This window comes from Mesocricetus auratus, unplaced genomic scaffold, assembly GCF_017639785.1.
Source record: "Mesocricetus auratus isolate SY011 unplaced genomic scaffold, BCM_Maur_2.0 Super-Scaffold_100023, whole genome shotgun sequence".
NCBI lineage: Eukaryota > Metazoa > Chordata > Mammalia > Rodentia > Cricetidae > Mesocricetus > Mesocricetus auratus.
In genome coordinates, this window is record NW_024429204.1 from 29,523,720 (window position 1) to 29,540,134 (window position 16,415).

The 16,415-nt window shown below is 48.6% G+C and overlaps 1 protein-coding gene across 3 annotated transcripts in view; it reads right to left on the reverse strand.

Moving 5' to 3' along the window:
• Positions 1–16,415, reverse strand: part of Zfat (zinc finger and AT-hook domain containing) — a 179,000-nt gene that overhangs the window by 161,514 nt on the left and 1,071 nt on the right. The window contains exon 1 of one of the 3 annotated variants that reach the window (XM_040730395.1): positions 6,447–6,807. The exons of the other annotated variants lie outside the window; for them this stretch is intronic. The gene's annotated coding sequence lies outside the window, so the exon portion shown is untranslated. Of the gene's footprint in view, positions 1–6,446; positions 6,808–16,415 lie in introns of those variants that run through there. 3 annotated transcript variants of the gene reach the window in all.

Genomic DNA, 16,415 nt, shown 5'->3' on the forward strand with positions numbered 1-16,415 from the left:
CACGGAGAGGTTTGTGTAACCACTTTCATCTGGGTTTCCAGAGTTCCCTGTCCCCTCCTTACTGGCTTGGTACTATGACCACAGCTTGTAACAGCAGATTTAGTGGTAGGCTTATCTGTTTCCCCTAATACAGCATAAAGTCTTAAAACACCAAGAGCATGCATCTTAAAATGTGAAATGTAGTTAAAGTCCTGAAAACAGAAATGTTAAGAGTTACCTAAGAAGGTTCCCTGCCCAGAGCAATGCTGAACTCCATTGCGGTGAGGGCACGAGACTCCCAGTCTTCACCTGAGGACCCTGGGTAAGAAGGTGAGGCTCAGCGTGGGACAGCCACCCCTAGTCCCAGCAGTGAAGAAAACAGTGACGGGTGGCCCCGTTTAAAATACAAACACACAGTGTCTAAATGATGGATTAAAGGAGTTCATACGAGATGGAGGCCACGTGCCTAGGGAGGGGAGGCTCACTGGAGGCCAGCAGAGCCTGGGCAGCGCAGCCCAGATCAAAGATTAAGCCTTAGTTCAATCCCAATGCCATCCAGAGCTTCGGTGGCTTTCTTAGAGACACGCCCCATCCCAACACTCTGCAGGTTATATGTTATAACTCACAAACAGAAGGGGCAAAGTAAAAAGAAAATTCTGCCCTCTCACTGAAATGCAAGAAATATACTGCTCAAAGAAAAAAAAACAAGCATTCATTACAGATAAATAAAATAAACAAGTATAGGGACCCTAAGGTGAAATCAAGAAGACTCAAGTGAACCGCTCACATTTTAAAGAAATGTGTGTAACTGCATTGAACAGGAGCAGAGACCGCAGAAGGTGGAATCCGCCCCACAGATTCAAGCCAGAGAGGAAAAAAGCCTCCGACTAAGGAAGGAGCTCCGGTCAGCAGAGACAAGGGTTTGGGATTCAGAGTACTTAGCATATTCTGGGAGGGATCAAGCAGCCAGGCATGCTGTGGGTTCAGAAAGGCTCTCTCCCTACCAGGAGAGGGACTTACAGATGTGCCCAGCAGGGAGGAGGAAACAGACCCTGTGGTGTTAAACTGGAGTTGCAAAGTTCTACATGAAATTAACAGCCTTGCAGATAAAAACACAGATGGGAGTGTGCATGAGCACAGATGCATGCTATACCACACATGTAAGGAGACGCCCATTTCCTAGCTGTGTTTACACCGATGGCAAAGACACAGAAGCCTGCCAGTGACAGCCCAGCCCCTCCCCCATGGGAAGTCCAACTTCCCATGCCATTCTCCACTACAAGGAACCAGGTCTCCTGGAAGAAGCATCAGGTCCCAGACCTGGAAGAAGGAAGAGACAGAATAGACCCAGAGCATCCTGGACCAGAAAGCAATGAGACGCTCAAGAAAAAGCAGTCATATCAGGACATCAGGGTTTAGGAGCATCAAACAGCCAAAACCAGTGAACAAAGAGCAAGGAGTAAATCACTGACTAAAAAAGAGAGTCAGTGAGTCTCCAGTAACATATATCAACGAAAAGAAGACGTTCTTGCCCGTGGAGAATGATGCCTATGGTGATCCTTCAACAACACATGCCTACATGCAAATACCACGTGTTAACCCTAAATTCCCAGTGTTTATATTCTGGCACAGTTCACACTATGGTGGTGGGGGCGGGCAGTGACAGGCTGTAAAAGCAGAAGAAACTACTGAGCAAGTATTATAATCACAGAGTCTGGCAGGAATAATCACTGGAAACGGGGCGGGGAGGAGAGACAGAGAAAGAAGAAGGTTTGAGGAGTGAGATGTAGCATAACAAACGAAATCTCAAAGTTTGGAGGGCGGTGGTGGCACACGCCTTTAATCCCAGCACTTGGGAGGCAGAGGAAGGCGGATCTCTGTGTGCTGTGCATAAATTCAAAGCCAGCGTGTTCTACAAAGTGAGTTCCAGGACAACCAAGGCTACACAGAGAAACCCTGTCTCAAAAACAAACAAACAAACAAAAGAAAAAACCCTCAAAGTATTTGCCCTGGGCATTTAATGACAAAGGGAAAATCAGTAGCCTCAAGACAATGAACATGACCCCTTCAAGCATGTAGCATCAGTGGCAAGGAGATGACTGGAAATCATGGGCCACTGCAAATGATGCTGAGAACTCCAGGCATTCCTGTGCTAATTCCCAAAGGTGCACAACCAGCACCTGATCGTAAGGAAGGGTAACCTGCAAAACAAGCAGCCACAGGCCTCAAACACCGTGCCCTGAAACAGAGGCAGAGGAACAGCCCCAGCCCGGAGAGCAAAGAAACAGGATGCTGGAATGCTGTGCGTACACTCTCCCTTACACGGGGCATTATGGAGAGCAAAGAAACAGGATGCTGGAATGCTGTGCGTACACACTCTCCCTTACACGGGGCATTATGGAGAGCAAAGAAACAGGATGCTGGAATGCTGTGCGTACACACTCTCCCTTACACGGGGCATTATGGAGAGTCAGTGGAATGTGAATCATGACTGCCCTACTGTGATTCGCACACTGTGACTACGGCAACCGCGCTGACACAGTAGAGGCACTCCGTTCACCGGAAACTGAACACTGGCAAGAGTCAGACGGTGGCAGGGGCACTGTGCCCACAGCTTTATCTCAGCCGGAGCAGAGACACGGGAAAGAAAGAAAAGGAATCAAGGCAGTAAAGTGCTGACCCCGGAACAGAGGGCTTGTGGGGGCTCTGATGCTCTCGGCTACTCTGCACGACGACTTTACACAAAAACAAAGACTAACATGGAATATATTCTGCAGGGCCAATGTTTCCCTCTGAGCATCCCAAGAGGTCAGTGCAGAACAGTCTCTCCCTGGACTCTCTCCCTCCTCCCTCAGGCCACCAGATTATGTTCTACAAACTCTCACAGCTACAGCAATCCTCACACACTTGAATTCTCAAGTCACACTGGCAAAGAACATAAGTATCAGACAGCATCAGATAGTATAAAAAGAGAGTCTATAACTAGTTAGTCCTGTCCTGAAATTTGTACAAATGTTTCTATGTTCTATATCTAGGGTTTCAAACTGAAGGTTAGCTTCTAGGAAACTGTCTTTACTATTAAAAATACATAAGAATGGATTTGCCCAAGGAAAGGAAGCTGTTGTGCCAACAACAGCTTCCTATAGAAAACACCATAGGCAGAGAGGCTACAAACTAACCCTCTGGTATCAGGGAGAAACCAGAGTGGGAAGCCCGGGAGGTAGGGCTGGCTTGTTGGGAATGGACTTGACATAGCCCAAGGCATCCTTATAGAAGTTGCCCGAAGGCTAACAGGTAAAGGAGGCATTCTCATGACTGGCAATACCTAAGGTGAACCACAAGGGACAAGGCACCAGGTTCCTCGTGGCCCGTGTGCTCTCAGCATATCTGCAGGAGGCGTCCCACGGCCATGCTGGACCCGGAGAGCACCTGCTTCTTCCTGCGGCCGCTCCCTGCTGGCCTGGCCTCAGACACTTGAAAATGCCCTGGGTTGGTTTTTTTAAGTGGCTGCTAAGACTGAACTGAAGGAAACCGTCTTCCAGCAGGGTCTGCTCCTGTAGATTAGGGGGGTGACAAGTGGCAGGGCTGTCCCTAGAGTTGGCAGGAAGGCCCTCCTGCCGTAGGAGAATTACTAAAGATGCCTCAGCAACATCTAAGAAACCAGAGAGTCCCAGAGAGATGGATGGGAAACCAACGGGTCTGAAGGGAATCCCTGAAACACACTTGTGAGTTTAAAGGAGGAGGACATGGGGAGGAAGCCCACCCGCCAAGCTCTCTGTAGAAAACAGAACAGAAGGTGGCGAATGCCACCACCCTGCCCACCTAGCACAAGGAGGATACTGACCCTCCACCTACATTTCCCTGGTGCTGCTCCTAAACATGGAGGCTTCATTCTGTAATCCGAATGCATCATCAGATGTGGCTTGGGGTCAGACAAGTAATATGCAAAGCCTGGCTTGGTCACTGTTGCTGATACCAGCATGTGACCCAAGCTCTCTGCCTTTCAGGCTGCAAATCAAAGTCAATATCCTATTATTAGAATTTCAGTTACAGTGGGGAAAGTAATAGCTACGGGGGTTGGGGGGGTGCGCGCACGTACACACACACACACCAAAGTTTGCCAAGTGATGGTGGCGCACGCCTTTAATCCCAGCACTTGGGAGACAGAGGCAGGTGGACCTCTGTGAATTTGAGGCCAGCCTGGTCTACAAGAGCAGAGTTCCAGCTAGGGCTGCAACACAGAGAAACCCTGTCTCAAAAAACCAAAATAATAATGATGATAACAGTAATAGAAATAATAACTTCTTTGCTGTTGAAGAGCATGGGTGCTGGAAGGTTCATGCTTGACAGGGAATAGAGGCCAGGGAAGGCTGGTGTCCAACCGTGAGGGCTGAGCAACCAATGGGCTGCTGTGGGCCCTCACGGGCTGACTACAACAGTGCAAACACAGCAGGGCATCCTGGCGAGCCTGGTGTGCCTAGGGAGTGACATTCCAGGACCCACGGAGCACCACAGGCAGTCAGGGAAGTCTCCAGCGCAGGACTTTCAAGGCCACAGCTGTGAGCACTTCCTCTGATGGCCTTCCTCGGAGAGCAGAGTTCTCAGAGAACGGGGCACCCCTGACTCCAAATTTACAGCAGTGCGAAGTGGGGCTCACATGAGTTGCAGGAACCGTCACCCGGAGAGGCTGGCTCACAAAGCTAGGTCTCCTGGGCTGTAAGACACTGCTGTCTCCCACCGTCTACGATCCCTCAGCACAAGACAAAACTAGTGGGGCAGCCGGAAGCTGCCTCAGCAGACGGGGTGCAAGGACTATAAATAGAGCATGGGCTGATATCCAGAACCCAGGACATCTTGATAGCTCTGCCAGCGGCTGGCAGCTGGAGGCAGGGCAGGGACAGCCAACGCACACTTTCCCAGCAGGACTGAGGAGGCCAAAGTTAACACAGGAGGCTAAGTGTTCAACTCTGGACTGTGGAGCACTGTTCCACCCCAGAGGAGCACTGGCCAAGCAGCTGGACATACAAAGGTCGCCCCATGCCCTTCCCCCGCTAGGACCTTCTAGATTGGTTTTTCAGCTCCAACATCACCCTAGGGTTTTCCTGAGCCCCTCTCCAACTCAGCAGAAAGTGATCGCCCTCTGCGTCTCCCACCCTGCCCTATGCACGCCTGATACCGCCTGTGGACTACTGCACTATTCTCTGAACCCCAGCAGGACGGGAAGTGATGCTATCACTGCCAGTCAAGACTCTGAACTCTTCCTAACCAGTCCCTTCTCCCTGCCAGTGCCTGCCATGAACTCACTCATGATCTCCTGGGCTCCACAGGGCTTGAGCAGGCCTACCTCTCCAGCTCTGCCATCTTCAGCAAGCAAATCTTAGCAAAGCAACTACAGTCTTTGTGTGCGTGCGTGTGTGTGTGTGTGTGTGTGTGTGTGTGTGTGTGTGCGTGGCAACATTACACATAGCATAAACCTTGGCATTTCAGACAATTTGAAGTGTTCGGGCCAGGACACTGGGTCCGTTCATCCAGGTGTGCAGTAATCACCATCAGACATCTCCAGCAATGTTTCATCTTCCCCAAACATCCTCTGTTCCCACCAGACACCAATTCCTCATGCTCCCTCCTCCCACTCCTAACAACCACCACTAACCATCCGCCAATCAGAAATCAAAAATATTTAGGGAAAAAAATAAACATACCTGTACTAAACACGCATAGACGTTTTTTGTTATCAGTCCCGAAATAAAAATCAAATAGTTGATCTAGTTTGCTTCAATGCTACAGTAATAAAACACTGACCAAAGTGAGTTGGAGGAGGAAAGGGTTTATTTGGCTTACAGGTTACAGTCTGTCCATCATCAGGGGAAGCCAAGGCAGGAACACGTAGCAAGAACTGAAGCAAAGACCCATGGCTTGCTCATCTGCTGTCATACAACCCAGGATCACCTGCCTAGGGGTTGAAGTGCTCACAGTGGGCTGGGCTCCCCCACGTCAATCACTGATCAAGGAAATGCCACCCCTCACCCCCCCCCAGGCCAATGTGATGGAGGCAGCTCCTCCATCAAAGTTCTCTTCCTAGGTGACTCTAGCTTGTGTCACACTGACAACGCCAACCAGCACACTAAGTAGCATTAACACTGTGGTAGCTGGTATTGCAAGCAATCCACACACCACACGATATAAAGCTTCCAAAGGAATGTGTCCACTGTCCATGCGGATGCTGGCCCACTTTCCATCTGGGACTTGAGCATGCACAGATTTGGGTATCACTGGGGGTCTGGGAACCAATCCTGCTCATGGATTCTAAAGGACGAATTTGTCTTCACAATCCCATTTAGAAAACGCTGGTCTGTGTTCCTTGCACACAGGCCCCTTGGCCACACATACACGCCCTGCTCCAGGGAGAATCACTCTCATAGTGTTCTATGGAATTACCCAGAAGCTCGGGTCTCGGGCGCACTTACAGCAGTCACTGGATACTGGCGTGACGATTTGGCAGGCTCCATGGACAGCCTTCAGTAGACTGGGCAGCCTTCATGCAATCATCCCTTCCCTCCCCTGCTCAAGCCTCTCCAGGTCACCGGGCCTCAAGAACTGAAGCCATGCCTGATGTGGCCCAGGCCCAGAGTCTTGAACTTGACGAGATTTCAGGAGGGCATCTAGGATGAGCTTCTTAAGGGGGTCCGGGAACTGACATGGCTCTCACTCTGCTCGGCTCCCTGTTCCGAAGCCCTCCCCAAGAACAGCCTAGTGACTCTACCCCAGCCTCTGCCCCAGTTGCAGAGTGGAGACAATACACCCGCTGTTCTGAGTGTGTGTGAAAGGATGTCAAACACCTGGCATGGAACACAACTGGGGACTTAAAGGGCCAGGCCCTGCACCGTGTAATGATTTACTAATTCAAACCACTTTCACTACCCATCAGATTCCCAAGGGTACTGTCAAATCCACAGGATGCAGAGGAAAGGCAGGGAGGCAAAAGACATCATAGCAGAGAATAAACGGGCCATGTGGCGTGCCCGATTCTGCCCCAGGTAACCTTCAGGCCACACGGCCCGGAGCTCTGCCCGGACTATTTTCACATGAGATTGTGACAGGACTTTGATATGAAATGTCCCTATAGGCTCACGCATTTGGACAGTTGGTCCCCAGCTGGTGGCACTGTTCAGAGAGGCTGTGGAACCTTCTGGACACAGGGACAGGATGGCAGATGTAAGGCCACGGGGCCGGAGCCCCTGGTTGCTAATGGACGCCCCGTTCAGACAAGGTATGTTTACTTCCTGATCCACAGAGATGTCGCAGGTAACACATGAGCTCCTGCAGCCATGGACAGATGCCCAGCTGCCAGGCGCCGTGCCAGAATGTCTGAACTAAAATAACCCCTCATCTGAGTCGCTTCTGTCAGTTACTCAGTCACGGCGGCGGTGGCGGCAGCCAAGTCACTAAAATGTGGCCATGACTCTCAGCAGGACTCCTCCCCTAGTCTGCACCTCCCCGAGATTTTCCCCTGCTCACTGCATTGCCTGAGCCTGACTCACCACAGGGCTTGCTCCAGGTCAGAGCCCCTGAAAGCTCTTAACCAAGGAGCCGCGGGTCCAGTGTGTAAGAATACCCAGTGGAGTTTTAGTCTCACAGTAATCAAACACTGGACACAGGCTCTGGTATAAGCCCCAATCACTCCATGTCCCCAAACACATTCCATATAGGCATCTTTTTTTTATGGTTTTTCGAGACAGGGTTTCTCTGTGTAACAGTCCTGGAATTCACTGTGTAGACTGGGCTGGCCTCGAACTCACTGAGATCCGCCCGTCTTAAAGCAAGAGCATACGCAGTGTTACCTCATTTAACCTCACCCCACTTGGAACCAGCAATGCTCAACACAAGCTTGATATCTGTGGTCTCTTCAGGTCCTTTCCTGTCCTAATGCCGTGGACAGCTTGCTGGCAGTTGTTTCTTCTAGCTGGACATTCTGCGCACGTGCCTGGCCACGCCCCACTGCAGGCAGAGCTGCCCCTGTGATGTGCTAATGTAGCTGGCAGGACCACTGGCAAGGATTCTGTAAGAGTTAAGCATGCCTCACTGACTATGGGGGTTTGAATAGGAATGGCCCCACACACTCAAGTGTTGGAATGCTTGGCCCATAGGAAGTGGCACTATTAGGAGGTGTGGCCTTGTTGGAGGAAGTGTGGCCTTAACGGAGGAAGTGTGTAAAGGTGGAGGCGGGCTCTGTATACTCCAGCCATGTCCCGTATGCAGTTTTTCCTTCTGCTGCCTGCGGATCAAGATGTTTCTTCTCTAGCACCCTGTCTGCCTACATGTCACCATGTCACACCATGATAAACTGACCTCTGGAACTATAAGCCAGCCTCAATTAAGCATTTTCCTTTACAGGAGTCCCATGGTCATGGTGTCTCTTTACAGCAACAGAAAGCTGACTAAGACACCAACAAACTAGCAACCCCGTTATCACCAGGCACTTACTGCCCGGGAGAAACGGAGATAAATGTTCACGAGAGACTTGTAAGAATACTCAATGCAAGCTGTGCAGTGGTGGTGCACACCTTTAATCCCAGCACTGGAACTCTGTGAGTTCCAGGCCAACCCAGACTACAAGAGCTAGTTCCAGGACAGCCTGTAAAGGCACAGAGAAACCCTGCCTCGAAAAACAAAACAAAAACTAAAAAACAAAGAAAAAAAGAATACTCAATGCAGCTTTGTTCACAGTAATAAAAAACTGGAAACATGCATTCTGTTGTATGCTTTCACCCCACACGCAGAGGGCAGAGGCAGAGGGTGGTTCCCTGTGAGTTCAAGGTTAGTCTGGTCTACATAGCAAGTTCTAGGACACCCAAACCTACATAGTGAGACCCTACTCAAAAAAACAAAAACAAGCAGACAAAAGAACACAAAACTGGAAACATGAGAACAGCCCAAGTATTTATTTAAAAAGAAACGTGCAAATAAACTGTGGCGGTTTCCAGGCAATAAAAACAAGCAAACAAAAAAACAAAAAGATGGATTTCTGAAACTTCATGTTGAGTTAAAAAAAAGGGGGGGTGGGGGGCAGACACAAAAGAATTATGTGACATCCTACAAAAGGTCAATGCAGTTTATGAGGGAAGTAAGACTAGGGGCTGTTCTGGAGCAGAGGATAAAGACTGGGTGTGCAGGGGGAGAAGGGTTTTTCTGGGGTGATTTTTAAAAAGCGTATATATCATTAGGGCTGAGGTTTTACCTGAGTACACAAGAGATCTGTCTGCTTCCGTGTATTAAATCACAACTACAAAAATGCTTCCTGCAAGGCACCAATGAGCTGTTTGTGAAGGGCAGGCCAGCAGGCATTGCCCTCCTGGTTCTCAAGATTCTCATGCAAACTCGCAACAGCTCCCTTCCCTGGGTCTCAGCAGCACAGGCCTTCAGCCCGCCGCCTCTGTTCTGATGACACAGAGACATCCGCTGTGAAGTGAACAAAACCTTCTGACAACAGGCTGCACCCGGCTACGGACTCACGAGAGTCACAGCAGGTGGCAACTGATGTTGGGATGTCAACCCACCAGAGGAAGGTCATCTGATGAGAATCAGTCCTGGCCAGACGAGGTCTGCGCGACGGGCCATTGACTCCGAAAACAGTGGCTCACTTTTGCTTCATTGTATTGTGTGGTCCTGCACCGTGTGTACATGCAGTCATGAGTGCATCTCAGTCTATTGTATTGTGTGGTCCTGCACCGTGTGTACATGCAGTCATGAGTGCATCTCAGTCTATTGTATTGTGTGGTCTCGCACCGTGTGTACATGTAGTCTCATGTGTGCATCTCAGTCTATTGTATTGTGTGGTCTCGCACCGTGTGTACATGTAGTCTCATGTGTGCATCTCAGTCTATTGTATTGTGTGGTCCTGCACCGTGTGTACATGCAGTCATGAGTGCATCTCAGTCTATTGTATTGTGTGGTCTCGCACCGTGTGTACATGCAGTCATGAGTGCATCTCAGTCTATTGTATTGTGTGGTCTCGCACCGTGTGTACATGCAGTCATGAGTGCATCTCAGTCTATTGTATTGTGTGGTCTCGCACCGTGTGTACAGGTAGTCTCATGTGTGCATCTCAGTCTATTGTATTGTGTGGTCTCACACCGTATGTAGATGCAGTCATGAGTGCATCTCAGTCTATTGTATTGTGTGGTCTCGCACCGTGTGTACATGTAGTCTCATGAGTGCATCTCAGTCTATTGTATTGTGTGGTCTCGCACCGTGTGTACATGCAGTCATGAGTGCATCTCAGTCTATTGTATTGTGTGGTCTCGCACCGTGTGTACATGCAGTCATGAGTGCATCTCAGTCTATTGTATTGTGTGGTCTCGCACCGTGTGTACAGGTAGTCTCATGAGTGCATCTCAGTCTATTGTATTGTGTGGTCTCACACCGTGTGTAGATGCAGTCATGAGTGCATCTCAGTCTATTGTATTGTGTGGTCTCGCACCGTGTGTACATGTAGTCTCATGAGTGCATCTCAGTCTATTGTATTGTGTGGTCTCGCACCGTGTGTACATGCAGTCATGAGTGCATCTCAGTCTATTGTATTGTGTGGCCTCGCACCGTGTGTACATGTAGTCTCATGTGTGCATCTCAGTCTATTGTATTGTGTGGTCTCGCACCGTGTGTACATGCAGTCATGAGTGCATCTCAGTCTATTGTATTGTGTGGTCTCGCACCACGTGTGTACATGCAGTCATGAGTGCATCTCAGTCTATTGTATTGTGTGGTCCTGCACCGTGTGTACATGCAGTCATGAGTGCATCTCAGTCTATTGGGCACAATTTCCCATATGCATTTGGGTTTACTGATTACATTCCTTAGCTATGTGTGAAACCTGTTTCCCACTACCAGGTCTCTGTTCCTCTCCCCTATGTAAATGCAGAGATCTGCCTTCCTGCAATTTCCTTATTGAAAGGCATCCCTCAGTGTTTGGGGTCCAGGCAAAAGCATTCCATCTAAGACATTCCCAGATATCCAAGGACACAGAATCACTACATGCCCAGAACTGGTGATAGGATATGTACACCTAGATAGAATGCATAAGCAAGCTGGGCGGTGATGGTGCACGCCTTTAATCCCAGCACTCAGGAGGCAGAGGCTGGTGGATCTCTGTGAGTTCGAGGCCAGGCTGGACCGACAGCCTCCAAAACAATACAGAGAAACCCTGTCTCATAAAAACCAAAAATAAAAAAAAAGAATGTATAAGCATATCCTGCTTTTACTTCACTGGCAGACAGAGAAGCTATAACCTAAACTAAACCCCACACTAAAAGATTCTCAAACTTCTAACATTTACATTTACCTCAGATCACTAACCCAAGATTTTCTTTTACTTTTTTTAAATTAATCTTATTTTTTACATTCCAATGCCAGTTCCCCTTTCCTCCTCTCCTTCCCCTCCCTCCACTGCCCCCCCAGGAAGTCTACTAAGTCTGTCCCATCATCTAGTTGAGGCAGGACCAAGGTACCTCTCCACCCCCATACTCCTCTGTCTAGGCTGGGCAAGGTCTCTCTCCATATAGAATGGACTCCACTAAGTCTGTTTGTGCATTAGAGTTAGATCTTGGACCCACTGCCAGTGGCCTCATATATTGTCCCAGCCACACCATTGTCACCTTTATTAAAGGAGTCTAGTTTGGTCTTATGTCAGACCTGAGTCAGTGAGAGATCACTAGCTCAGGTCACCTGACTCTGTGGGTTTCCCTGTTGGGGGAAGTCCTGTGTATATGTCAATAAAGTACTGTTGAGCCTATAGAAAACCTAGATAGGAGGGACTGGGAGTCCAGGAGGATTCTGGGAAGGAGACACACAAGAGAGTTCGAGATGTAGCCGCATGGGGTAGGAAGCCGGGAACTATTCTCCGGTAAGAAACATACTTAGATTAACAATTATGGGGTAATTACTTAATGCAGAGCTAGCCAGTAAGGGACAAACAAGGCCAACAGCTTCATAATGAATATAGCCTCCTGTGTGTTTATTTGGGACTGATGCGGTTCTAGAACCAGGCTGGCGCGGCAGAGCCCAGGCGACTGGCAGGGGGATAAACCAAAGCGGCTAGCAAAGAAAAAGCTTCCCTTAACATTTCCCCATCATGGTCTTGACTCCTTTGTTCATATTTTTGCTCCTCCCTCACTTCGATTGTACTCCAGGAGGTTGGCCCGTTGGTTAGTTGTGGATTTCTACATCTGCTTCCATCTGTTTCTGGAAGAGGGCTCTAGCTTCTCTGGGGTTATGGATTGTAGGCTGGGTATCTTTTGCTTTATGGCTGGTATCCACCTATGAGTAGTACCTACTATATTTGTCTTTCTGGTTCTGGGTTACCTCACTCAGGTTGATTTTTTTCTAATTCTGTCCATTTGCCTGAGAATTGTAGGATGCCATTGTTTCTTACGGCTGAGTAGTAATCCACTGTGTAAATGTATCACATTTTCTTTATCCATTCTTCAGCTGAGGAGCATCTAGGTTGTTTCCAGGTTCTGACTATTATGAATAATGTTGCTATGAACATAGTTGAACAAATGTCCTTGTGATGTGAATGAGCTTCCTTTGGGTATATGCCCAACAGTGGTATTGAAGGGTTTTGAGGTAGGCTGATCCCTAATTTTCTGAGAAATCTCCATACTGATTTCCACAGTGGCTGTACAAGTTTGCATTCCCACCAGCAGTAGAGGAGTGTTCCCCTTTCTCTACATCCTCTCCAGCATAAGCTGTCATTAGTGGTTTTGATATTAGCCATTCTGATTGGTATAAAATGGAATCTCAGAGTGTTTTTGACTTGCATCTCCCTAATGACTACGGATATTGAGCATTTCCTTAAGTGTCTTTCTGCCATTTGACATTGTTGAGACTAACCCAAGATTTTAGTTCAGTGTTTTCCCTGAGAAGATAAGGACAAAGGCAATCAGCCCATTTACTCATCTTCAAAGGAAAGTAAACTTTCCTGAAGCCCTGTGCAGCCTAGGCCAGAGAGCAGGAAGGCACAAAGTTCTTTTTCTTGTGCAAATTGAACTTAGTCCCATTCCTTGACTTACAGCCCTATAGCTTCTAGCAGTTTTAGTTTATTGCACCATGTATGAACCGTATCTGCTTTGCTGACCCTGAGAAACTCAAACCTCACATTGTATTGCCAAAAGAATTACTGTTACATACATACATACATATATCAGTATCCCCAAGAATTTAGGGAGAAGCTTGAAGAGACATGCCGAGGAACAAGGAACAATCATTTGTGAGTTAATCCGTTTCCCCTACCTCAGATCCCCTTAGTTATTTTTCCTTCGCCGGCCATAGAGTCTTAATTAGACCCTGTAGAGATCTGAAGGAGCTGCCCCCCCCCCGCAAAAGATCCCAAAATCTGCAGAGGCTGACTGGCTGACTAGAATTTCAGCACTGTAGAGATCGGAATGTTGCAGGTCCAGAAACTAATTACTTTATCTTAAGTTCTGGCCCACCCCTCCAGAACAGTCATTCCTTGGGCCCCTACACACATACATACACACACACATACACACACACACACATACACACACACACCTATGACCAATAAAAACCTTTTAGAATCTATTGTCTTAGGCAACTAGCTTCTACCAATCCAAAAGCTCAGAATGTCATCAGATAGCTTCTTGAGCCTACAGGAAATTTCCTCCCTTCTTGATAAACCACCTCTCTGATATACCCACCCATGTATTCTAAAACTTGCTCTGATTTATGGCTTTCTCTGTTCTGTAAAACTATAAAAACTTGGTGGAAACTGCTTCCACATTGGAACATGGAACTCAGAGTGACCTAAATCTGTGCTCCCAGACCACGGTCACTCAAAATAACTCCAGGATAAACTATCTCTTATTCCTTTAAAGATAAGAGCTTTGGCTGGTCCCACCTGTCTCGGCACCCTCCCTTTTTAGTAGGTATCTATTCCCTCTGTAAGACCCAACAATTCAAGAAGTCTTCAGAATCCCTTGCATGGGGCCCCACTGACATCTCTGATATCCCGGGCTCACATCTATCACGGCTCCTTACACCTTTCCCTAGGGGAACTGGCTTTCCGCTGCTAGATCTATGTGACACACTCAAGAGGGGAAGGCCAGTGCAACATGTGCGAGCCAGCCAGCGCTAAGGGCATGAGGAACGGTGACAGCTGAGGGCCACTGGCATCGATGAAGGAACACGGGCCAGCTAGAGACCTCAAGATACTGGGGCCGGAGTGGTGTCAGATACCACAAGCTCCCTATGTTCCTTGGCTCCAAGTCCCTCGTCTCACCTTCCTACCCAGAGTTAGCTGGTGTCAACTCTGTCCACCATACCCTGAAGCCAAGTCCCCGCCTACTCATCTTACCTCTGTCCAGACAGGCTGGAACACAGATTCCAGAGGCCAGTGTGTTGCAATGCCAGTCATCATCACAGAGTTAAAGATTGAGAATATTCTAAACCAGTGAGCAAAGAGACATCTGCACTGCCGTGTTCACAAGAAAAAAAAAACTAAGACAGCCTGAGACTCAACTGCGGTGCCCACCAGCGGGCAAATGAAGACATACAATGGAGCATAGATAGCTCTGACTTCCAAAGGGGAGGAAATGCCTTTGCAATGTAGACAGGTAGGGCTAAGACAGGGGGTCTCACAGATGTACCGAGATCAGAGTGGGGTTTCCAGACGATGCAGGAGGTGGGGAGCCAAGGGGGCAAAGCCTCTGTTATTAGAAATAAATACCCTTTCACTGTGTGTGTGATGTGCTACTTATCAGAGTGACGAGGGTAAGCAACGTATTTTTCACTTCAAAATCACTAATAGAATACATTTCAAATGTTCTCATCTCAAGGATCGGCACTTGAGGTGACAGACTGGACTCAGTATGCACAGCTGTGTCAACTTATGATTTTTTTAAACTATTTTTTATTTTATTCATTTGTTTATTTTTTAGCTTTGATTTTTCGAGACAGGGTTTCTCTGTATTGCTCTGGAGCCTGTCCTGGAACTCCCTCTGTACACCAGACTGGTCTCTGCCTCCCAAGTGCTGGGATTAAAGGCATGTGCCACCAACACCCGGCTTGAATTTTAAAACTTTAAAAAGAAAACAAGACATTTCTGCTCCTCAGCTTTAAGGCCCTGTTGTACACTAATAGGCCAAGCATTATCTTTTGTATTTACATTTTATGTTCTTTTTTTAAAAGCCAACTTTTAAATCTCTAATAGATGTCTAATATGTTCACTTTTCTCTCAAAAATTACTTTTTCTCTCCTTAGGAAACAAAAAGTCATAATCCAGTTCTGCCCCACCTTTTCATCCACACATACTTCCCCAAACATTGGACAGTGACAGTGCTGTAATCAGCACCCTCTGGAGTGTCACCAACGTGCACAAGGTAGGGGAACAACACGTGGCCCTCAGCGAGTTCAATGGTTGGGGCCGGTGGCCTCAGGAATCCCGGGAGCAGGTCTCCCCAGGAAAGCCTGTGCTCTCACAACCACACAAACAGCAACGGCCCCTGAGGGAAATACCTGCCCTTGGAAAGGAAGTTTCAGGCCTGAAAGCTTAAGAGCATGAACAGGCGACAAGCGGCAATCGTTATTCTAGGCAAAACCTCAATTAAATTGGCCCATCTTGACATGGGGGTTTTCACGAAACATCTATAAAAGGAAATGCAATCAGGAAAATCTGTTTAATACACCAAACTCTGACTAGGCCTGGCCAGAGCAGCCACTAAATTCTTCTTAGGAACAGTGACCACTGCCATTTAAATTCCACGGTGAGAGGAGAAAGAGGCAGAAACCACTGCACCAGAAGTAGATGAGACACATGAAAAGGAGACCAGACACAAGAGAGCTCTACCTGGCCAATGCCCGCCGCACCGTGGTCAGCGCCCAAGCTGCCCTCCCTAGTTAACTACAACAAAACGTTGGGACTCCTCGGAGGTTAAGCTGCTCAGGGGTTGACAGAAGCCCATTTAGTTCAAACTACGACCCCTCTGGTCTGTCACGGCTTGTTTTGTGTCCCTCTGACCTACGTCCACTCTGCAGCACACACTAGTTCTAGATGCTTCCACCGATAAGGGGACAGGCTCTGCCGGAGAGAGGCGAGAGGCGGTGGTGAAGGGCGAACCCCGGGGGCATGACTTCCCTGCTCGCTGGACAGGGGCTCCAGCAGGGACCCACACACCAAGGCAGGGGTGAGCGGGCAGACGGCTCCTTCGCTGTGGCTCAGTACACAGTGGCCCTGCCCAGAGCCAGTCAAGACACCGGGGACAGTGGCAGAGGCCAAGCAAACACAGTTCGCACGCCATCCGAGGCTGGAGGACCCCTCTCAACCCCTCCGGTCTCCAGTAAACGATCGGCAACTGGGAGCAGCAAGGAGAACCGAGCACACGGCCCCGAGGTCAACAAGAGTGGAAAACGGTGTCAATCGC